Source organism: Bufo gargarizans, chromosome 4 (genome assembly GCF_014858855.1).
Source record: "Bufo gargarizans isolate SCDJY-AF-19 chromosome 4, ASM1485885v1, whole genome shotgun sequence".
Lineage (NCBI taxonomy): Eukaryota > Metazoa > Chordata > Amphibia > Anura > Bufonidae > Bufo > Bufo gargarizans.
In genome coordinates this window covers 189,342,012-189,366,199 of record NC_058083.1, presented here as the reverse complement: position 1 = coordinate 189,366,199, position 24,188 = coordinate 189,342,012, and the positions used below count along the sequence as shown (strand labels likewise).

At 45.8% G+C, this 24,188-nt stretch overlaps 1 long non-coding RNA gene across 1 annotated transcript; it reads left to right on the top strand.

The window, feature by feature from the left end:
* The first annotated feature begins 15,735 nt into the window (after positions 1-15,735).
* LOC122933729 lies at positions 15,736-23,147 on the top strand. Its single transcript, XR_006388542.1, has 3 exons — positions 15,736-15,824; positions 19,314-19,343; positions 23,103-23,147. It is a non-coding gene; the product is annotated as an uncharacterized LOC122933729 (long non-coding RNA).
* Positions 23,148-24,188: the final 1,041 nt, after the last annotated feature.

The following is a 24,188-nucleotide window of genomic DNA, read 5'->3' as shown; positions in this document are numbered from 1 at the left end:
ACTGGGGTTACTCTTCTGAGTTAAACTTAGACTCAGGAACTTCAGGCTGACTAGGTTACACTTCTAGCCACCTGGACTGAACTACTTCTTCCCTGTCTGGGCCTACCTATATATACTTAGGGCTCTCTAGCTCCCTCTAACGTCTGGGAGGCTGAACTACACCCTAACAGGCCTGACACCCAGATAATACAGGAAAATGAACATTTAACATCACATTAAAGCAATAGACCTGTTAACCCTGGTGTAGTGCTCACCTTTACCTAGTGGGACACTACAGGAGCACTTACATCATTTGAATTTCGCGCCGTCCCGCCCATCAACCATTCAGAGGCGATCCTGAGAGGTGATGTCACCATCACCTCTCAGGATCGCTAGATGGTGATTGGTGGGGTGAAATTACACCACCATCACTATCCTGTTCCGGGTTATTGGGTCTTCAGAGACCCGAATAACCCTGAAACACAGAAAACCGCAGGTCTGAATTGACCTGCGGTTTTCTGCGATCGCATACATGGGGGGGTCACAGGACCCCCCCGGCACATTTGCCCCAGGTGCCTGCTCAATGATTTCAGCAGGCACGGGGTTCCGATCGCCGTCCGCCGCGCGGCGGTGATCGAAATTACACAAGGCGTACAGGTCCTTAAGTACCAGGACATAAGGGAATACCTGTACGCCCTTTGTCTGGAAGAGGTTAAAAAAAATAAAAAATAATAATTGTCAGTTACATTTTCTGGTGAAATTAACAAATTACGCCCAGCGTAAATGGGCGGGCAGAGGCACACGGAGGGCGGGGTTATGAGCCGTTGGGGAGGTTCGGTCTTGGGATCGGAAGATTGAGACGCCGCCCTGGGCACTTGAGAGGGCGCATTTGCAGAATCTACAAAGTTCATTTTTGGCTGAAACAAGACTCCGGTATATGCAACAAAGGTACCATTCTAAACTTCTGGGTGGCACATATAACGCTATAGAATCTGTCTAATAGGCTCAAATGTGGTGACAGACTCCCTTTAAACTTTGAAAAGTTGTCACACTTTTATGCTTTCCCTATCCACATTTGTTTGCAGAGCACTTGCCATGCTCTTAACCACATTTTGACGCTATTTGCAGCCCTCTAGCCATGACATTTTTACAGCCATCTTAGTGCTCGGGTCGCCATTGACTTCATTGGGGTTCAGGTTCGGGGTCAAGTTCGGGTCCCGAACTTGAACTTTTTTCTCAAGTTCGTCCGAACCCGTTAAACCCGAACATCCAGGTGTCCGCTCAACTGTAGTAACAACGCGCCACTTTGGAGAGATTTTCATATGGAAAAACCGCAACATAACACATTACCAGTAAAGTGTATGAGATTAGATAAACCTCATGAACATGTGCGGAAATTGACCTGCTGTGCTGATTTAAAAATCTGCAGCCTGTCAATTGTTGTTGCATTTTTCTTATGCGGATTTCACCCTTTTCAATAGATGGATGAGATCTGCGGAGAATCTGCATCAAATCCGCACCAAAAACGCACAAAAATGCAAAAAAAAAAACACAAAAAAATGAGATAAATAGTGCAGGTTTATGGGGGTTTTTTGTACGGTTTTGGTGCCTATTTCATGGAGATTTTCTGCATATAAATGTGTAGTCACTCTAAGGTTTTGTCCACATTTCCGTGTCAGTGACATGTCCGTGATAAAATGCGTCCGTGGTATGTCCGTTATTTTTACGGACCCATAGACTTCTATGGGCGTGCTTGGTCCGCATCATGGATCAAAGTAGTGCATGCCTGTGATTTTTTTCACTGACCCACTGTCAGAAAAAAATACTGAAATGTGAACAGACACATTTAAATCAATGGGTACGTGTGCTGTCCGCAGAAAATACGGATGCGTGGACGAGGCCTAAGAGTCAAGGGTTTTTAAAGACAACTATATAACAATTAATTGTAGATGTGAAAATATGGGCTCAATATGACTTTTGTTAAGATTACAGTGTGTTTTAACTATTTCAAGTGTATTTCCACATAAATCCTGCACATAGTAGTTGGAATGGTGAAGCTGAGAGAACATACAAACTCCATGCAGATGTTATCCATGGTTGGATTCAAACCTAGGACCCCAGCGCTGCAAGGCACAAGGGCTAACCACTGAGCCACCATGCTGCCACATATCTGGGCATAAATACTGTGAGGAAGCACATCTTGGCAAATCTACTTTGAAGGGGGCGCATATCTTAGCATAACTACTGTAAGGGAGCAGATCTGGGCAGAACTTTTGTGAGGTGGCACATACCTGGGCAGAACTTTTGTGAAGTCGCACCTGCCTGGGCATAACTACTGTGAGGGGCACATCTAGGCATTAGTGTGAAAGGGGCATATCTGGGCACAACTACTGTGAAGGGGCACATATCTGGGCATAAGTGCTGTGAAGGGGCACATATCTAGGCATAGCTACTGTGAAGGGGGCACATATCTGGGCATAAGTGTTGTAAGGGGGCACATATCTAGGCATAACTTCTGTAAGGGGGCACACATCTGGGCATAACAACTGTGAGGAAGCACATCTTGGCAAATCTACTGTGAAGGGGACGCATATCTTAGCATAACTACTTTAAGGGGGCAGATCTGGGCAGATCTTTTGTGAGGTGGCACATACCTGGGCAGAACTTTTGTGAAGTCGCACCTGCCTGGGCATAACTACTGTGAGGGGTACATCTAGGCATTAGTGTGAAAGGGGCATATCTGGGCACAACTACTGTGAAGGGGCACATATCTGGGCATAAGTGCTTTGAAGGGGCACATATCTAGGCATAGCTACTGTGAAGGGGGCACATATCTGGGCATAAGTGTTGTAAGGGGGCACATATCTAGGCATAACTTCTGTAAGGGGGCACATATCTGGGCATAACAACTGTGAGGAAGCACATCTTGGCAAATCTACTGTGAAGGGGACGCATATCTTAGCATAACTACTTTAAGGGGGCAGATCTGGGCAGAACTTTTGTGAGGTGGCACATACCTGGGCAGAACTTTTGTGAAGTCGAACATGCCTGGGCATAACTATTGTGAGGAGTCATATCTTGGCATAGCTACTGTGAGGGGCACATCTAGGCATTAGTGTGAAAGGGGCATATCTGGGCATAATTACTGTGACGGGGCACATATCTGGGCATAATTGCTGTGAGGGGGCACATATCTAGGCATAACTTCTGTGAAGGGGGCACATATCAGGGCATAATATTGTGAGGGGGCAGTGGCACATATCTAGGCATAACTACTGTGAAGGGGCACATATCTGGGCATAAGTGTTGTAAGGGGGCACATATCTAGGCATAACTTCTGTAAGGGGGCATAACAACCATGAAGAGAGCACATATCTGGCCATAAATACTGTGAAAGAGGCACATGTGAGCATTACTACTGTGAAGGGGGCACAATGTGGGCATAACTACTGTGAAGGGGCACAGTGTGGGTATTACTACCATGAAAGGTGGCATATGGGCATAACTACTGTAAGGGGCACAATGTGGGCATTACTACTGTGAAGGGTGCATATGGGCAGAACTACTATGAAGGGGGCACATATGGGCATAACTATCATGAAGGGGCACATATGGGCATGACTACTGTGAAGGGTGCACAGTGTGGGCATTACTGATGTGTGCTGACACAAAGGGGGAATCATTTCTATGTGGGGGCATTAAGGGGACTGGGTGTGTAGAATGCTAAGGGAGGAATGATGCTACTTTCCTTTCCGTTTTTGAGATCTGGCATAAGACGCTTCAGTTTGATTTAATACAACCGGCTGCATCCGTTCTGTTTATATGTGGTTGCATTAAATTGAAAATGAACAAACCGCATCTGGCACTAACACTATTGTAAGTCAATGGGCGCTGGATCCGGCTTTTTTCTGTTTGAAAACGGATCCAGCATCATTGACTTACATTTTTTTTTACTGCCGGATTATGTTTAGTGCCAGATCTCAACACTGGAAAGGAAGACGCATACGTGAAAGTAGCCTTAGAGGCATGGCGGTGTGCTGTGACCGCTGCACACATTATCCCTCTTTGAGATTTTCTAAACGTTGAAGGTACGTAGCAGTATATATTATTCCAGCACTGGTATTGATATTGCACAACTTTATACGCTGTGGACCCTGTTACGTGATCCACACAACCTTCAAGGACTGCACAGCCCCCGCACAGAGCTGTTTGCATTGTGCGGATTGGGTAGCATCTGCCAATAGAGTTCATTGACTGCTCTCTGTCCAATGCTTTTGCAACACGCCAGACCTGCAGGGTATGACGAAGTGAGGTCACGGTTATGGGCAATCGAGGGTACTCACTATATTTGAAGAACCCTGGGCAGGCGCGTGGCAGTGAAGGAGAGGTAGACACAGTTCCTCTGGGGCACGCTCTGTAGATAGGGACCAGGCCTGATGGTAGTTGAGGTGCCCTGGATGTTACAGGTATTTTGTGTGCCTGGGGTAAGGTCCCTGTGGTATTCGTGACGCCAGTGCCTTTGGACGGTGGCACGCCGGTTGGAATGATGAAGGTACACAAGTATATAGTGAACCAAAACGTAACTTTACTGAACAATCCAACTTTGTACAGCAGGTGTAGCACAGTCTTCAGATTAAAGTTCCACAAAGGGGCTTATTCACAATATGGCAGGCAATAGTCATGCAAGATACGCTGAGGGTAAATTCCACAAGCACTCAGCAGCAGGTTGTACCTTTCCTCAGAATCAATGTACACTGTCTTTTATAGAACTCCTGCTCTGGCTTTATATCTCCCAAGGCCCGGATGCCTAAATGGGTGGCTTAAATCCTTGGTTACTTCCTTCCTCAGGTATTATACTCCTTGCTATGATTCCTAAAATCCTCTGCCCATCAGGGTCACTTTGCTTACCCTGGGTCGCCTCCTCCTATCAGGTGGATAACTGTAGGTTTCTCCCAGGAGGTTGGTTCCTGCAACTGGGGTATCTCTACTGAGCTGATCCTAGCTTCAGGTGGACGAGGTGACTCCTCTAGTCCCCTGGAATGAACTAACACTTCCCTGTGGGCCTTCCTATATGTAACTAGGGCTCTCCAGCTCCCTCTAACGTCTGGGAGGCTAAACTACACCCTGACAGGCCTGACACCCAGATAAAACAGGGAAAAACATGCACATGACATTTAATGCAATGCAACACATTAACCTGTGCAGTGCCCACCTTTACCTAGTGGGACACTACACTTTGTTTGCCTTCTGTCCCTCCCAATGTTTGCCACATGTCCACAATCTCCTCTGCACTATCCATCAGTCCAGGGAATCAGAGGCCGAAATGAGGTTTTTGCCTGTTGTGCTCCTCTGCTCCTACTGTCTCCTAGGTTCTGCGAACCAGGCTAGTACTGAAGAAGCAGACTGCGATGACCCGAATGTCTTTCTAGCAGCGGATGAGGTGCTGCAGTTCATCAATGAAAATAAAGCATCTGGGAACCAGTTTGTCCTGTACAGAATCACAGAGGCCAACAAAAAGGTAGGAAAGGCTGGCAAGGTGGCTCAAAATGTAAGGCTACTTTCACACTCGCGTTTGGCGCGGATCAATCATGGATCTGCACAGACGGATCCGTTCAGATAATACAAACGTCTGCATCCGTTCAGAATGGATCCATTTGTATTATCTTTAACATAGCCAAGACGGATCCGTTTTGAACAACATTAAAAAGTCAATGGAGGACAGATCCGTTCTCTATTGTGCCAGATTGTGTCATAGAAAACGGATTCGTCCTCATTGACTTACATTGTGTGTCAGGATGGATCCGTTTGGCTCAGTTTCGTCAGACGGACGCAGCAGGCAGTGTTTTGTTGTCCGCCTCCAAAGCGGAATGGAGACTGAACGGAGGCAAACTGATGCATTCTGAGTGGATCCTTTTCCATTCAGAATGCATTAGGGCAAAACTGTTCCGTTTTGGACCACTTGTGAGAGCCCTGAACGGATCTCACAAACGGAAAGCCAAAACGCCAGTGTGAAAGGAGCCTTAGTTTCCTATATGACCCTATGAGAACGACCACACGGTCAGGTTTTCTGATGCAGTTTTGGAAGCCAAAACCAGGAGTGAATTCAACAAAAAGAGAAGTCCTATCTGTCCTTTAGGGCTCATGCACACGAGTGCGTGTGCCCCATGCTCATGTTGCGGACCATAAAAATCAGGTATGCCACATACAGACACCAGCCGTGAGCACTTCGTATTACGGATATGGACCCATTGACTTGACTGGATCCGCAATCCACAAGATAGGGGGGGGTGCGGTGCTGATGCATGGATTGGTAGCCCGCATCCGCAAACAGCGTGCACCCGGCCAGAACGCGTGCATTGCGGACCCATTCACTTGAATGGGTCTGCAATCCACAAGATACGTTGTTCTATTCTTTTGCGTTGCGGAGGCACGTGGAATCGCTTTGCTTCCGATCCATTCCTCAGCACCGCACTGCTCCGTATCTTGCGGATGGCAGACCCATTCAAGTCAATGGGGCCGCATCCATGATACGGAGTGCACATGGCCGGTGCCCGTATATTGCAGACCCGCTGTTTGTGGTCCGCAATATGTGCATAGAGGGCACACACGCTCGTGTGCATGAGCCCTTATGCTTTCCCTCCTTTTATGATCCACTCTCGATTTTGGCTTCCAAAACTGCATCAGGAAACCTGACCGTGTGACCGTACCCTAAGATTATATTCACACGGCCGTATGTCACAAGGCTGTTTTCAGAACAATGACACAATATGTTGTTGTTAAAGGACTGCGAGTTCTGGCCATCAAAAAATAGTCTAATTTTATATGTTTTTACAGCCCAACAGCCCCCATACAATTAGAGATGAGCGAATTTTTCAAACATTCGATTCGGCCGATTCGCTGAATTTTCTGAAAAAATTTGGTTCGATCCGAATGTATTTGCGGCAAATCGAGTTAAAAAACTGCTATTTCCTGGCTGCAGAGAGCTGTTATAGTGGTGTAGAACACTGTGCCTTGCAGTAACATGCATAGGGAGACTGCTGTGGTAGTGAAATAATACTGTGAGTCAGTATGACACGCAGATGACAGGCGTGGCTCTTAGAATCACTGCACACTTCACTTATTTGGGCAGTCACAGGGCCAAAACTGATTAAATAACTCAAGTGTGAACTGAGCCTTACAGGTCGATCTTAGCGCCAAGAAGAAGAGCAGTCTTTTTACACCTTTGTCAGCTGATTCCACATAGATGGAGACCACAGAGTGGCAAGGTGATATAGTGTGGAGGTGGCTGCAGCATCAGGAGGCCAAAGAGTGGCAAGGTGACATAGTGTGGAGGTGGCAGCAGCATGAGGAGACCACAGAGTGGCAAGGTGACAGAGTATGGAGGTGGCAGCAGCATCAGGAGACCACAGAGTGACCCGGTGGCAAAGTGGGGAGGTGGATGACAATAACAGTACCTGCTGACGATGGTGGGTGTAAGAAGAAGCACTTGGCATCATATGTGTGGCATTTGGTGGGTGGCAGCATCAAAATAGTAGCTGAGGCAGGTAGCCAAAATAAACCAGTCTCTTTTGTCAAAGTGTTGGTGTGACACCATGGATGATCTAGCCTGATGCATCAGGCATTGGTGGGTGGCTGATAGATGCCTGATTCATCTTGACAAAGGTCAGTCTCTCCACATTTTGGGTGGACAGGCGAGTTCTTTTTGGGGTAACTATGGCCCCCGCCGCACTCAACACCCGGTCTGATGCCACACTACTGGCCGGGCAGGGCAGCTTTTCCAGGGCAAACTCTGCCAGTTGCGGCCACAAATCCAGTTTGGCTGCCCAGTAGTCCTGCGGATCTTCAATGTGGGGTGGCAGGGTGCTGTCCAAGTATGCCACCACCTGCTGGTTCAGGTCCTGCTCTATGTCTAGCTGCTGGTGAGTAGCTTCTTCACTATGCGGGTTAAGAAAGCTGCTCATCAGCGACTCTAGACTCAGGCTGCTGCTGATGGAGCTGGTACTGCTCCTGCCACCCCACCCCTCCCCAGCAGCCATGGCAGTGGAACGTGAGCGCAGAGGGCCCCGCGGTCAGACATGCGAGAGGATGGACGATGGTGCAGATAGGTAGTGGCCAACTGACTACATAGGATGTCTCTATAGTAGTTCAGTTTGTCCTGCCTCTCAGTGGGTGTAAAAAGGTCGCCATTTTGGACCTGTAGCGAGGGCCCAACAACGTGGAGAGCCAGAAGTCATCCCTCTGCCGAATGCTGTAGCTCCTCTGGCTGCTCCTCCTCTCCTGTCACCTGTGTATAAAAACCACCCATTTCGCTACAAATTGCTTGTGCTCCAATGTCCTCCTCAAGTTCATCCCCCACAGGGCTCATGTGGCCATGAGATCTAGGTGCCACGTCTCCAGTCCCCTGACCAGCCAGATTTACCAGCATCTGTTCCAGGACATGAAGCAGTGGAATGACATTGTTCATCCTGTAGTCCTGGCGACTGACAAATAATGTGGCCTCCTCAAAGGGCCTGAGCAAAAGGCAGGTGTCACGCATGAGCTGCCACTGGCTGACATCGAAGTTACTCAGGGGAGTACTCCTGTCCACTTGGATCATCAAGAAATCGTTTATGGCCTTTCTCTGTTCGTATAGTCGGTCCAACATATGGAGGGTGGAATTCCAATGGGAGGAAATGTCGCATATCAACCTATGTTGGGGGATGCCGTTCTGCCACTGCAGCTCAAGGAGGGTGTGCCCAGGCAAATGAGGTGCAGAACAGCGTAACACAGCCGTGCCCTGCACTTGTGGTATGCTGGAGGGGCACTGTGAATTGTCCCTGCAGTGGAGGCTGAGGACATGGTGGAGGATGAGAAGGCAGAGGCGGACATTGTCGCAGGACCAACAGCGTGAGAACGTGGAGGCGGAAGCGGCATCACCTGGCCAAGTTGCTGGTGTGGCTGTGCAGGAACCACATTCACCCAGTGGCCGTAAAGGACATGTATTGTCCCTGACCGTAGTTACAGCTCCACACGTCGGCGCTGCTGTGAACTTTGGCAGACACCGACAGGCTCAAGAACTGACCCACCTTCTGTTCTACATGTGTGTGCAGTGCTGGTACTGCCTTTTTGGCAGAAAAATGATGGCTTGGGACTATATACCTCGGCTTGGCACAAGCCATCAGAGGGACTGCAGCACCAGAAACTTGGACAGAAGCACGTTTAGCTTTTGCGCCATTGGATGAGTGCACGCACTGTTGTCTCTTGGCAATCGCTTCAGTGATCGATTGCTGACGGAATGACTGACAAGGAGTAGGAAGGTGAGGAGCAGGAGCATCAGGACCAGCAGATGATGGGAAGGACAGACAGCTCTCTTCGGCTGAGGTGGTGGAGCCTTGATTGCCTGAAATCAGCTGCGTGCCACTGGATGATGTAGCGGTTGCTGCGGCAGGCTGGACCACCACATCAGGGCCACTGTTCTCCCAGGCCACTTTATGGTGACGCTGCATATGTTGACGCAGGGCCGTGGTGCCAACATTGACACCCTGGCCACCCTTCACCTTCTGCCCACAGATTCTACATATGGCCATGTTCACCTCCTCTGGTGGCTTACCCAAAAACTGCCACACCGCCAAGTAGGTGATTTTACCCGCAACACTATGCACTGACTGACTGCTACCGCCGCTGCCTCTGTGAACCCATGCACCGCTACTTCCTGGGCAGGTAGGCTCCTGCGAAGTGGGTGGTCTACCCCGGGCACATTTGGCTTCCGACCTCCCACTGCTGCCACCCTGCTGACTCCCGGCCACGCTAGCAACTTGCTGGCTCCGCTGCTGCCTCTTCTCCCGATGATGATGACGCCCCTTCTCCCAAGTGCGATCAGTTACATCATCATCATCGAGTACTGTCTGCACGTCACTGATGTCCTCCTCAACCGTTTCTGGGTCAGGAGCCTGATTGCTCACAACACCAGCTCCCACGCCACTCTCCTGATCACTTGCCCGCCTAGTGGAGGAAGCGGCGGATGTCTCCTCCACATCTTGGCTTGCCAGTAGCTGCTGACTGTCTTCTAGTAGCTCGTCCTCACTGTATAGTGGAGCTGAGCTTGCAGCATACAATACTTAATGCCAACTAAGGGTTGTGTCTGATGAACCCACTGACTCTTGGCTGGGGGTGTCTGATGTCACTTGCAACGAAGTCGAAGATCCAGTCAACCATTCAAGATCTGCTGGTTTGCTGGTCAAGACATGATCGCTAGCTAACACTGGGAGCTCAGGCCTCTCAAAGTGACTCCTGCTGCCACGGCCCCTTACTCTGCTGCGCCAGAAACATTTAGGCCTCTGCCACTCTTCTGTGCAGGGCCTGGCACTTCTCTGTCTGACATACTGTTAGATCAAATAATTAAATAAAAAGGAAATTAAAAACACCCCAAAAAAGTCTGAAATTTTCTCACTTCACCACACAACGGCTAATAAGGCCTTTTTTCACACTTAATACACACAAAAAAGGGCTTTAGAACACATAACTGCACCGCTGAACGGCAAATATATTTTTCTTTTGCCACTAATACACGCCACAAAAGGCTTTAGAACATATAACTACACCGCTGAACGACAAATATATTTTTATTTTGCCACTAATACACAACAAAAAGTGCTGTAATTTTAGCACTTCACCACACAATGGCTAATAAGCCCCTTTTCCCCACTAATACAAGCCAAAAAAAGCTTTTGAACATATAACTGCACAAGGGCAAATAAGACGTAGAAATATTTCCTTGTAATAAACCCTGTTAATGGCTGTAACACCCCAATAACAAGAACGGTTTGCTGGAATTACAGAGCAGTATAATGGCAATTTGGGTGCCCAGTGAGTACAGCAAGGTATAATAGGATTGTTCCTATTACCCAGGCTGTAACCTTCCCTACTGAACCGTGTTCAACATAAATGCTGTGGAATGATTCCTCCCTATCCGTTCCCTACACCTTAGACAATCTTTCCCTGCACTTGTAAATCATTTTTTTTTAGCACAATTAAGTTTTTTCCAGCACTGTTCTAGCACTGTTTCTAGTACACTGAAAAATGGCCAAGATGGCTGAGGCTATTTATAGGGCTGTGACATCACAGGGCTGGCTGGCTGCTGATTGGCTGCATACATGGCATTATGGGTGATCCCGCCTTCCCAGAGTTCCTTTCTCCATGTCCTCACACGTGGAGCAGCCATTTTAGGAAAAAATTTGATTCGGTACCACGAAGGGTGAGCAAATTCGGATTCGGTGCAAATCTAATTTTTCAGCTTCGATTCACTCATCTATACATACGTCTTTTTTTCAGAACGGTATTAGTGAATTTGCAATTTGCGGTCCCCAATGCATGGGCAACATCCGTATGGCAGCCAGGACGGATTAAGACCCATTTAACTTGAATGGGCTTGTGATCCGTCCGCACACTAAACTTGTTCTATTTTTTTTGCGGTGGGGAGGCACAGACGGATTGAATGGGTCCGCATCCGTGATGCAGGGAGCACACGGTCGGTGCCCGCAAATTGCGGACACGCTGTTTGTGGGCCGCAACACGGCCACAGCCGGGCAATGGCAGTGTGCATGAGGCCTTAAAAACATTTTAAAATAGGAATTTGAAGTTGGCTTCTGGCTGGTACTGGCTGGTACCTACTGGCTGGTACCTCGGTACCAAAACCCACTTCGGATTCCTATTTTAAAATGTTTTTAAATACGCAGATAGGAATACCAAAGTCATTCATCAAAGTCTCGCGCAACTTTATCTGAGAGGAATTTTGGCTACGCAGAGCCCTTACATTTTAATGCTGTATGGAAACAACACTTTTTTAACGAATCGACTTTGGATCTATGATCTGAAGCTCTATTCGCTCAAGACTACTGATAGTAATGCAGCAGATCAGAAATTTCTGCAACTGAAAATGAGGTTGACTTTTCTAATGGAGTTGTTTAGATGGCAATCACACAGGTGGGAATTCACTGTGGTGCCTGTTTGTGTGACAGATGGGCACCGGGGCTGGTGTGTGTCTGGTATTTCTGCACCCGCCATAGCTCTGCCGCATTTTCCAGCAATGCCACACCCCTTTCCCAATAAGCCACGCCCACTTCGTAAACTAGACACAGTGGATTTTTTTTTAACTAGTTGCGCCAAACTGCACAACAAAATTTAAGACAAATTTTGTCACAATCTACTACAAGAACTGGGTGCAAGGGATCTGTCCATGGGTGTAACTACCAGGGTAGCAGGCCTAGTAGCTGCTACATGGGCCCAATAACTAAGGGAGGGCATCTGTACCCAGGAATAGTGATGTACAGTCATGTGAAAAAATTAGGACACCCTTTGAAAGCATGTGGTTTTTTGTAACATTTTTAATAAAAGGTTATTTCATCTCTGTTTCAACAATACAGAGAGATTAAAGTAATCCAACTAAACAAAGAAAACTGAAGAAAAGTCTTTTCAAGATCTTCTGTAAATGTCATTCTACAAAAATGCCTATTCTAACTGAGGAAAAAGATAGGACACCCTCACATGTATTCCCTCTTAAATTGGCTCAGATCTCACACAGGTATATCACACCAGGTGCACATAATTAGTAGATCGTTACTCTGCATGTTGAATGAGGCTTGCACTATTTAAACCTCAGACATTTAGTTTGGTGTGCTCCTGACTGTTGAAGTGAGAGTGAGCACCATGGTGAGAGCAAAAGAGCTGTCAGAGGACTTCAGAAAAAAGATTGTAGCAGCCTATGAGTCTGGGAAGGGATTTAAAAAGATCTCAAAAGATTTTGAAATCAGCCATTCCACTGTCCGGAAGATAGTCTACAAGTGGAGGGCTTTCAAAACAACTGCCAACATGCCCAGGACTGGTCGCCCCAGCAAGTTCACCCCAAGAGCAGACCGCAAGATGCTAAAAGAGGTCTCCAAAAACCCTAAAGTGTCATCTCGAGAACTACAGCAGGCTCTGGCTACTGTTGATGTAGAAGTACATGCCTCTACAATCAGAAAGAGACTGTACAAGTTTAACTTGCATGGGAGGTGTGCAAGGAGGAAACCTTTGCTTTCCAAGAGAAACATCGAGGCCAGACTGACATTTGCCAGAGATAAAGTTGACAAAGACCAGGACTTCTGGAATAATGTTCTTTGGACAGATGAGTCCAAAATTGAATTATTTGGACACAACAGCAGAGGACATGTTTGGCGTAAACCAAACACAGCATTCCAAGAAAAGAACCTCATACCAACTGTGAAGCATGGAGGTGGAAGTGTCATGGTTTGGGGCTGCTTTGCTGCAGCAGGACCTGGTCAGCTCACCATCATAGAATCCACGATGAATTCTACTGTGTATCAGAAGGTGCTTGAAGAACATGTGAGACCATCAGTTAGAAAATTAAAGCTGAAGCGGAACTGGACCATGCAACATGACAATGACCCAAAACATACTAGTAAATCAACCAAAGATTGGCTGAAAAAGAAGAAATGGAGAGTCCTGGAATGGCCAAGTCAAAGTCCAGATTTGAATCCCATTGAGATGCTGTGGGGTGACTTGAAAAGGGCTGTACGTGCAAGAAACCCCTCAAACATCTCACAGCTGAAAAAGTTCTGCATTGAGGAGTGGGGTAAAATTTCCTCAGACCGATGTCGAAGACTGGTAGATGGCTACAAGAACCGTCTCACTGCAGTTATTTCAGCCAAAGGAGGTAACACTCGCTATTAGGGGCAAGGGTGTCCTATCTTTTTCCTCAGTTAGAATAGGCATTTTTGTAGAATGACATTTACAGAAGATCTTGAAAAGACTTTTCTTCAGTTTTCTTTGTTTAGTCGGATTACTTTAATCTCTCTGTATTGTTGAAACGGAGATGAAATAACCTTTTATTAAAAATGTTACTAAAAACCACATGCTTTCAAAGGGTGTCCTAATTTTTTCACATGACTGTATATGGACAATGGAGGATTGCATTACTTTATGCATTATCTCTGTGCTGTGACATCACTGATAGAAAATATGTATAGTGATATACAGAAATCAATCATACTATTGTGATATTACTGTGAGCCTGATTGCTGTATTGTGAACATTATGCCTGTGCTGTAACATCACTGTGCATATTATTTCCACCATCACTTTGTGCATTATCCCTGTGCAATAAGAAACCAGCATAAACATAGGCTTTTCATAATCTTGCTACCTAAGGTGGTCATGGTGTTGTGGAGCCCCATTCTAAGTTTTGCTATGGGGCCCCGTGGGTCTGCCCCTATACACTTTGACAGTGTCAGCACTGTATTAGACTGTGTAGGGAGACGCCTACAACTGCTAACATCCAGTTGTCAATTTAGTCATACATTTCTAGTAGGAATAACAGAAGAATGGAGCATAGAATTATAGGAAAAAATTGTTTCCCTGTTATTTTATGAGGAATGCAACAATTAAAGGGTAACTCTTTCTCTACATGATAAATGCTATTTTCTGAAGACAACCCCTTTAAGTGAGAAAATGGGAGTTGTGTTACAGTCAGAACAGGGAGCAGAAAGCGGCATCTGTCTGTATTACTTTTTTCAGTATAAAGAAAGAACATATAGGAGGAAGGTAGCCAGATACACATTTTCATCAAATTCAAGATACAGGAAAGTGTGTGTGAAGTGAATAATGGTATAAATTGGAAAATATGTGCCTTCAAAGATAATGGAGCGGTAAGTCTGGATCACTTCACAAGCTTTTATTTTTTTTTATTATTTGTGATTTCAGATTATCAGAATATATATTGTATGTATGTAATAAAACAACCATACACATTTTATGTGAAGTAAAAAATATGAATATTTGTATAATTTATAGCACATTTAAAAGAGTCGTATAAGATTAGAAAAATGATGTGTGTTTTTTCCACAAACCGTATTATTGCTATCCATTGGATATGTCTCCTATTGCAGCTCAACCTCACAATCCCTTTAAAGGGATTAACTTTTCCAGGATAATGTTAATCAGTCATCACTATGACATCAGTGGGGGCCAAGTCCTGGCATCCCTGCCGATCAGCTGTTTCAGGGCGACACTGCGCTTACCGGAGCTCTGGTGAGTGATGCAGGCTTTCCAAGGACACCGCCATACATCGTATAGTGGCATTGCTTGGTATTGCAGCCCAGCCCCATTGACTTTAGTAGGGCTAAGTTGCAACCAGGCTATGTGACCGATGTACAGTGATGTCACTGGCCTAGGAAGAGACTGAAGCGCTCAAGGCTTCTTCTAACAGCTGTTCGGTGAAGGTCCCGGGTTTCAGACGCCTGTAGATCTGATACTGATGACCTATCCTAAGTCATAAATATTTTTTCCTGGATAACCCCTTTAAGGCCCCTTTCACATGAGCGAGTTTCACGCTCCGGACTTGCAGCACGAGTATGCGGCAGCTCCTGACCTCCCAGCACTGATGGCGTCACATAGCATCATATTGATTTATGTTGCTATGTAACCCTTACCGTTCTAGAATGTATTGGATAATACTGACATAATGCTGTCAGTGTTATCCAATACATTCCAGACCTCTAAGGGTTATTTAGCATCATAAATCAATATAATGCTATGCGACACAGTCAGTGCTGGGAGGTCAGGACGAGGGGGCGCTCTCACTGACACATGCTGCGAGTCCGACGCGTGGAACTCGTGTAAAAGGGGCCTTAGTCAGCGGGATGGTGAGACAATAGCAGGCACCATCCACAGACAAGACTAATCACATACAGTCTCATTAAGGCATCTTTTCTTCTCTGTCTAGGACTATCGTGAATGCTCAGCACATGTTCTAGTCAACACGGAAATAAAACGTGGGGGTATCTTTAACCACCATTGTTCTGATACAATAGGTATGTACAATGCGGCATCAACCATGATATGGATAATTGGGTCCTGCTTCTGAGAGTCCCCATAATCAGGGGTGCTAGCCAGGGCAGCCATAAAATAATTGCTCATGAAACATTGCAGTCATCGCTAATTCAGAGAACACCTCAGTTATCACAGATGCTCTAATGGGGTAATCCAAGGGTTTTATTTAAACCCAACAACTCCATTCCTAGTACACAGAGACAGTTAACTATGAATGACTACACAAGTGGGGAGGGGATCCATTCAAGACCACTGGAACGAGATGCACCTTAGAGCCGTGTCTCTTCTCCGTGCACCAGAAAATCAAATCTACGATAGCTTGAGTTTGGCGTAGACTTGAGCTTTCATGTATACAAATTTTGGTTTGAAAATTATAGCAAATCTGGCAAGCAGTGGAGGTGCATTTGCCATAATTTGTGGCTTTCTTATGTTTAAGTGTACTGAAAACAAATTCAAAGAAAAAAAAAACTACTTTCTTCCTCTTGCAAGTTTATTTTTTTGCCTGAAAATACAAACATACATAATTACTGCCATTGTAACAGCCCATACAATAAAATGAAAGGTGTTTTCTGGGAGTGCAACATTAAGAACCAATCTTCCAGATAGCTCATCAGTATCCAATCAGTGGGGTCTGACTCCCTGCACCCGCTATTTGAAGAAGCCGAGCACCTGCATCCTCCTCATAGCACACCAAGCATAGCCCCGTACATTGCATAGTAGTTGTGCTTGGTCCTACAGCCCAGGCCCATTCATTTGAATGAAACTGAGTTACACATAAGCCATGTGACCAATGAACATACAGACGTGGACAAAATTGTTGGTACCCTTTGGTCAATGAAAGAAAAAGTCACAATGGTCACAGAAATAACTTTAATCTGACAAAAGTAATAATAAATTAAAATTCTATAAATGTTAACCAATGAAAGTCAGACATTGTTTTTCAACCATGCTTCAACAGAATTATGTAAAAAAATAAACTCATGAAACAGGCATGGACAAAAATGATGGTACCCCTAACTTAATATTTTGTTGCGCAACCTTTTGAGGCAATCACTGCAATCAAACGCTTCCTGTAACTGTCAATGAGACATCTGCACCTCTCAGCAGGTATTTTGGCCCACTCCTCATGAGCAAACTGCTCCAGTTGTGTCCGGTTTGAAGGGTGCCTTTTCCAGACTGCATGTTTCAGCTCCTTCCAAAGATGCTCAATAGGATTGAGGTCAGGGCTCATAGAAGGCCACTTTAGAATAGTCCAATTTTTTCCTCTTAGCCATTCTTGGGTGTTTTTAGCGGTGTGTTTTGGGTCATTGTCCTGTTGCAAGACCCATGACCTGCGACTGAGACCAAGCTTTCTGACACTGGCTAGTACATTTCTCTCTAGAATTCCTTGATAGTCTTGAGATTTCATTGTACCCTGCACAGATTCAAGACACCCTGTGCCAGACGCAGCAAAGCAGCCCCAGAACATAACAGAGCCTCCTCCATGTTTCACAGTAGGGACAGTGTTCTTTTCTTGATATGCTTCATTTTTTCGTCTGTGAACATACAGCTGATGTGCCTTGGCAAAAACTTCGATTTTTGTCTCATCTGTCCACAGGACATTCTCCCAGAAGCTTTGTGGCTTGTCAACATGTAGTTTGGCATATTCCAGTCTTGCTTTTTTATGATTCGTTTTCAACAATGGTGTCCTCCTTGGTCGTCTCCCATGTAGTCCACTTTGGCTCAAACAACGACGGATGGTGCGATCTGACACTGATGTTCCTTGAGCATGAAGTTCACCTTGAATCTCTTTAGAAGTCTTTCTAGGCTCTTTTGTTACCATTCGGATTATCCGTCTCTTAGATTTGTCATCAATTTTCCTCCTGCGGCCACGTCCAGGGAGGTTGGCTACAGTCCCATGGATCTTAAACTTATGAATAATATGTGCAACTGTACTCACAGGAACATCTAGTTGCTTGGAGATGGTCTTATAGCCTTTACCTTTAACATGCTTGTCTATAATTTTCTTTCTGATCTCTTGAGACAGCTCTTTCCTTTGCTTCCTCTGGTCCATGTCGAGTGTGGTACACACCATATCACCAAACAACACAGTGATTACCTGGAGCCATATATATAGGCCCAATGGCTGATTACAAGGTTGTAGACACCTGTGATGCTAATTAGTGGACACACCTTGAATTAACATGTCCCTTTGGTCACATTATGTTCTGTGTTTTCTAGGGGTACCATCATTTTTGTCCATGCCTGTTTCATGAGTTTATTTTTTTACATAATTCTGTTGAAGCATGGTTGAAAAACAATGTCTGACTTTCATTGGTTAACATTTATAGAATTTTAATTTATTATTACTTTTGTCAGATTAAAGTTATTTCTGTGACCATTGTGACTTTTTCTTTCATTGACCAAAGGGTACCAACAATTTTGTCCACGTCTGTACATGATGTCCCTGGCCTAGCATGAGGCAGCAGCACTCTCCAGAGCATTGTGGCCTCTTCAAACAGCTGATTGTTGGGGGTGCCAGGAGTCATATGATATGGATGACCCATTCTGAGGATAGGCCATCCATATTGTACTTCCTGAAAACCCCTTTATCCTATTATTTATGGTAACAATGTTAGTAAATGATCCCTCCCACAATAAAACAATCTCTCTTACAGCTACATTGACAGAAAAATCACTGCATCCTGACATCCCAAAATAGGAGTTAAAGGGGTATTCCCATCACAGACAATGGGGGCATATCGCTAGGATATGCTCCCATTGATAGGTGCGGATCCCAACTCTGCCCCATAGAAATGAATGGGAGCAGAGTTGGGACCCGCACCTATCAGACAATGGGGGCATATCCTAGCAATATGCCCCCATTGTCTGTGATGGGAATACCCCTTTACACAACTCTGACATTTTCTTTCATCTTTTTTTTTCTTCAAATTCACTTTTTTACATCATATTTATGCATTTTGTGCTATTTACCTCCTTGGTGGTCCAGCTCTCCTCTGTCTATTCACTGAAGAAGACAGTATATGCAACCAGAGATGAGCAGTGGCTTCACCAGCCTTACCCAGATAACCCTGGCCCTTACTTTAGGGTGGTTTTACACATGCTGATCCTGGCCCTAAATGAGTGCCAATATAAGAAGTTGATGCAAACTAAAAGTACAAGCATTCGTCACCGTTTAGTTTGCATACTGTTGACAGCACGATTTCTCATAAGGCTATGTGCTACCAACCAGAGAGCTTTTTATGTGTGTATAAAAGATACGATCAGACAAGCTGGTTTGCTGGCTGGTCGGTGGGTTGTTTGGAGTGGGCGATGATCAAAAGAAAGTTTGTTCCTTGGTGCTTTCTTGTTCAGGCAGTTCCATAGACTTGCTAGACATGATGGGATGATAACTTGCAATTTCACAGTAAACTATAAAATAAGATTCAGTTTGGTTACCAAGTGAGAAGATAACTGTGTGCTTTTTTCAGGGGAGCAGCCAAAACTACCAGAAGAACGAGGTGAACATCTTTATTATTATTCTAAGTTTGGTTACATTAAGTACAGAGAACCAACAGATTATATAATGCATCACAAAAAGACTGCAAACATATGTCACAAAGAGGGACAGAGTGCTGATTGTACGAGGCTAAAGCTGGTCATACACTTCAGTTCATCCTAGTCATCCCTCGCTTTCTATATGGAGAAGAGAATAAGCTGCTGACAGACATCTCTGGCAGCAGCTTATATCCCAGGGGAACAAGGAACCAGGCATACCGAAATCCAACATGCCCAATCCTTCTTTCTCCGACATCTGGAGTGAAAGGCAGTCTAGTAACTCTCAGATGGTTTTATAATCCAGCAGAAATTACATTTATGTGTATAGGCCACATTGGTGTCCATTTTAAGGTCAAGACGTGTTTAAAGCGTGAAGAAAAGATCTCCACAACTGTAATCCTTTCACTGTAAAAAAGTATTCGATCCCTAGGGCCTCATGCACACGAACGTATTTTCTTTCCGTGTCCGTTCCATTTTATTTTGCGGACCGTATACGGAACCATTCATTTCAATGGGTCCGCAAAAAAAAATGGAAGTTACTCCGTATGCATTCCGTTTCCGTATGTCCGTATTTCTGTTCAGCAAAAAATAGAACATGTCTTATTATTGTCCGCATTACAGACAAGGATAGGACTGTTCTATTAGGGGCCAGCTGTTCCGTTCCTCAAAATAAGGAATGCACACAGATGTCATCTGTATTTCTTGCGGATCCATTTTTGGCAGACCGCAAACTACATACAGTCGTTTGCATGAGGCCTAAGTGTGCATCACACTTCTGGGGCCAAACCTATGTTGGTCCCCCAAACCCTGACCCTCCTGTTGACCCAAATCCAGGCATAGGATAAATGAAGAGGTAGGTGCACATATGTGCAGCTTTCTTTATTTACTTCTATAGGAGCAGAAACATATGTGCACGTTAACTCCCAGAGAACAGAATAGAGAGAGCACCTACCTGTCATGGTGGGGAGTGGGGGAAACCCCCACCGTATAATTAGAGCTGTTACTAAGCCCAAAAACAGGGATAGGGAGCTGGTCACCTCCTATAGCCGCCCTAATCCTGACCCTGATCTCCTGACCAAATGAACGCCCTAAAGGTGGAAGGGCTCATACACTCGAACCTGGATCCTACTGACCCTAACGGTCCCTTGCATAGAGGTCAGGGATAGGAGACAACCGGTTCCTCAAGGAAACAGAAAAACCGGAGTCTCCAACGGCCTAGTAACAGAAGGGAAAAGATAGAATCAGCAGCAACTGAATGGCAGGTAAGCACCTGGAGAAACAATAGAACATCAAACACTTAACCTGCCGCAGCAAAGATGGAAAAACACCAAAACAACCTGGACCCCCATGCGGACACCGATGCAAGGTGGCTCCAGGCAAGGCTGCAAATATCTTTTAGGTTCACCCCTCCGGGAAACCAATAGGACCCCCTTTCGGAGGTAACAACAGACAGGGGAAAATATCAATCATCCATGCAGATCACAACACCAAACCGACCTGACATGGAACATCAGACATGACATAAACAACTAAACCCCAACATAAACCACACCAAACAACATAACAGGTGAGGAGGGGAAAGGAGACAAAGGGAGACAAACAATGTCCAACTAGGATGCCCTCACACAGGTAAGATGACACATCCAGAAAGGAGCAGAGCTCCTACACATATACAGGCAAACAACCATCTGACCTTCAGGCTCACAACACTGGATAAGAAGAGCCAGAGGCCACACCCAGCTCCACCAAGCACACATCTTAACCCCGAACACACCAGGATGGGAAGGGATACACAACTTAAAGGGGAAATGTCAACGCATGCAAAACATCATGTTGCCACCAGCAACAAGCATGCACGGCAAAAGTGTCATGGTCCACTACACCAGACAATGACACAGCCGTGACACTACCTCTCTATTCTTTCTCCTCCTGGGGATATGAATGAAGGGAATACCCCTTTTTGTAACTGCCATTCTATTTTTGTTTGTGTAATGTATAGGGGCAGTGATGCTGACCATTTTTGTAATATACTTTAATTACTAAAATCATACATTTCTATTAGAAAAATTGCTCTAAAATGGCCCATTTGAGCATAAGGCTACTTTCACACTAGCGTTTATATTTTCCGGTATTGAGATCCATCATAGGATCTCAATTCCCGGAGAAAAACGCTTCTGTTTTGTCCCATTCATTGTCAATAGGGTAAAAAAATGTAACTGAACAGAACGGAATGCTCCAAAGTGCATTGTGTTACGTTCTCATATCAGAGAGCAAACCGCAGAATGCTGCAGTCTTCTTTCCATCATGGGATGCGGAGTAAGATAATACAACTGGATCAGTTCCTAACGGATGCAGATGGTTGTATTATCAGTAACAGAAGCGTTTTTGCTGGGCCCTGCCGGATCCAGTAAAAACGCCAGTGTGACAGTAGCCTTAGCAGCGCTCCTCTGTCTTCTGTTTACATAACAGAGGAGACTTGCTAACACTGACTGTGTTATGTAAACAGAAGACAGAGGAGCAGAGGGCCCTTTCACACTTGCGTTGTCCGGATCCGGCATAGAGTTCCGTCGTCGGGGCTCTATGCCGGAAGAATCCTGATCAGGATTATCCTAATGCATTCTGAATGGAGAGAAATCCGTTCAGGATGCATCAGGATGTCTTCAGTTCCGGAACGGAACGTTTTTTGGCCGGAGAAAATACCGCAGCATGCTGCGCTTTTTGCTCCGGCCAAAAATCCGGAACACTTGCCGCAAGGCCGGATCCGGAATTAATGCCCATTGAAAGGCATTGATCCGGATCCGGCCTTAAGCTAAACGTCGTTTCGGCGCATTGCCGGATCCGACGTTTAGCTTTTTTAGAGTGGTTGCCATGGCTGCCGGGACCCTAAAGTCCTGGCAGCCATGGTAAAGTGTAGTGGGGAGCGGGGGAGCAGCATACTTACAGTCCGTGCGGCTCCCCGGGCGCTCCAGAGTGACGTCAGGGCGCCCCAAGCGCATGGATCACGTGATCACATGGAACACGTCATCCATGCGCACGGGGCGCTCTGACGTCATTCTGGAGCGCCCCGGGAGCCGCACGGACTGTAAGTATACCGCTCCCCCGCTCCCCGCTCCTACTATGGCAACCAGGACATTAATAGCGTCCTGGGTGCCATAGTAACACTGAACGCATTTTGAAGACGGCTCCGTCTTCAAATGCTTTCAGTACACTTGCGTTTTTCCAGATCCGGCGTGTAATTCCGGCAAGTGGAGTACACGCCGGATCCGGACAACGCAAGTGTGAAAGGGCCCTAAGGCTCAAAATGGGACGCTTTAGAGCTATTTTTCTAATAGAAATGTATGATTTCAGTAATTAAAGTATATTACAAAAATGGTCAGTATCACTGCCCCTATACATTACACAAATAAAAACAGAATGGCAGTTACACTTGGATATTTAACACTGCACTATATAGGTCTGTTACTAAGACATTATGCAGTGGAATCATTATAGTTTCGTGCCAGTATTATGTGGGCATTGTGTGTCAATATGTAGGTGTTAATATTAGATATTTTATGGCATGTGGAAGCTAGCTTGAACAAAACATGTTTTCCAGGGCCATGCAAAGCCTTTCTCCAGCCCTGTTAATTATAAGTAATGTCAAGTGCTGTATTGGGTACATGGGGAAGTGTAGAAGACAGCTAACTCTTATAAGCTAATTCATGTATTTACAATACTTGCAGTTATAGAGCCGATTGTGCCGGCTGTCAATCGCCCTTGCTTGGGATGCTTTCATGTCATAGATAGAGTTGAGCGAACACCTGGATGTTCGGGTTCGAGAAGTTCGGCCGAACATCCCGGAAATGTTCGGGTTCGGGATCCGAACCCGATCCGAACTTCGTCCCGAACCCGAACCCCATTGAAGTCAATGGGGACCCGAACTTTTCGGCACTAAAACGGCTGTAAAACAGCCCAGGAAAGGGCTAGAGGGCTGCAAAAGGCAGCAACATGTAGGTAAATCCCCTGCAAACAAATGTGGATAGGGAAATTAATTAAAATAAAAATTAAATAAATAAAAATTAACCAAAATCAATTGGAGAGAGGTTCCATAGCAGAGAATCTGGCTTCCCGTCACCCACCACTGGAACAGTCCATTCTCAGATATTTAGGCCCCGGCACCCAGGCAGAGGAGAGAGGTCCCGTAACAGAGAATCTGTCTTCATGTCAGCAGAGAATTAGTCTGCATGTCATAGCAGAGAATGAGGCTTCACGTCAGCCACCACTGCAACAGTCCATTGGCATATATTTAGGCCTAGCACACAGGCAGAGGAGAGAGGTCCCGTAACAGAGAATCTGGCTTCATGTCAGCAGAGAATCAGTCTGCATGTCATAGCAGAGAATGAGGCTTCACGTCAGCCACCACTGCAACAGTCCATTGGCATATATTTAGGCCCAGCACACACACAGGCAGAGGAGAGAGGTCCCGTAACAGAGAATCTGGCTTCATGTCAGCAGAGAATCAGTCTGCATGTCATAGCAGAGAATGAGGCTTCACGTCAGCCACCACTGCAACAGTCCATTGGCATATATTTAGGCCCAGCACACACACAGGCAGAGGAGAGAGGTCCCGTAACAGAGAATCTGGCTTCATGTCAGCAGAGAATCAGTCTGCATGTCATAGCAGAGAATGAGGCTTCACGTCAGCCACCACTGCAACAGTCCATTGGCATATATTTAGGCCCAGCACACACACAGGCAGAGGAGAGAGGTCCCGTAACAGAGAATCTGGCTTCATGTCAGCAGAGAATCAGTCTGCATGTCATAGCAGA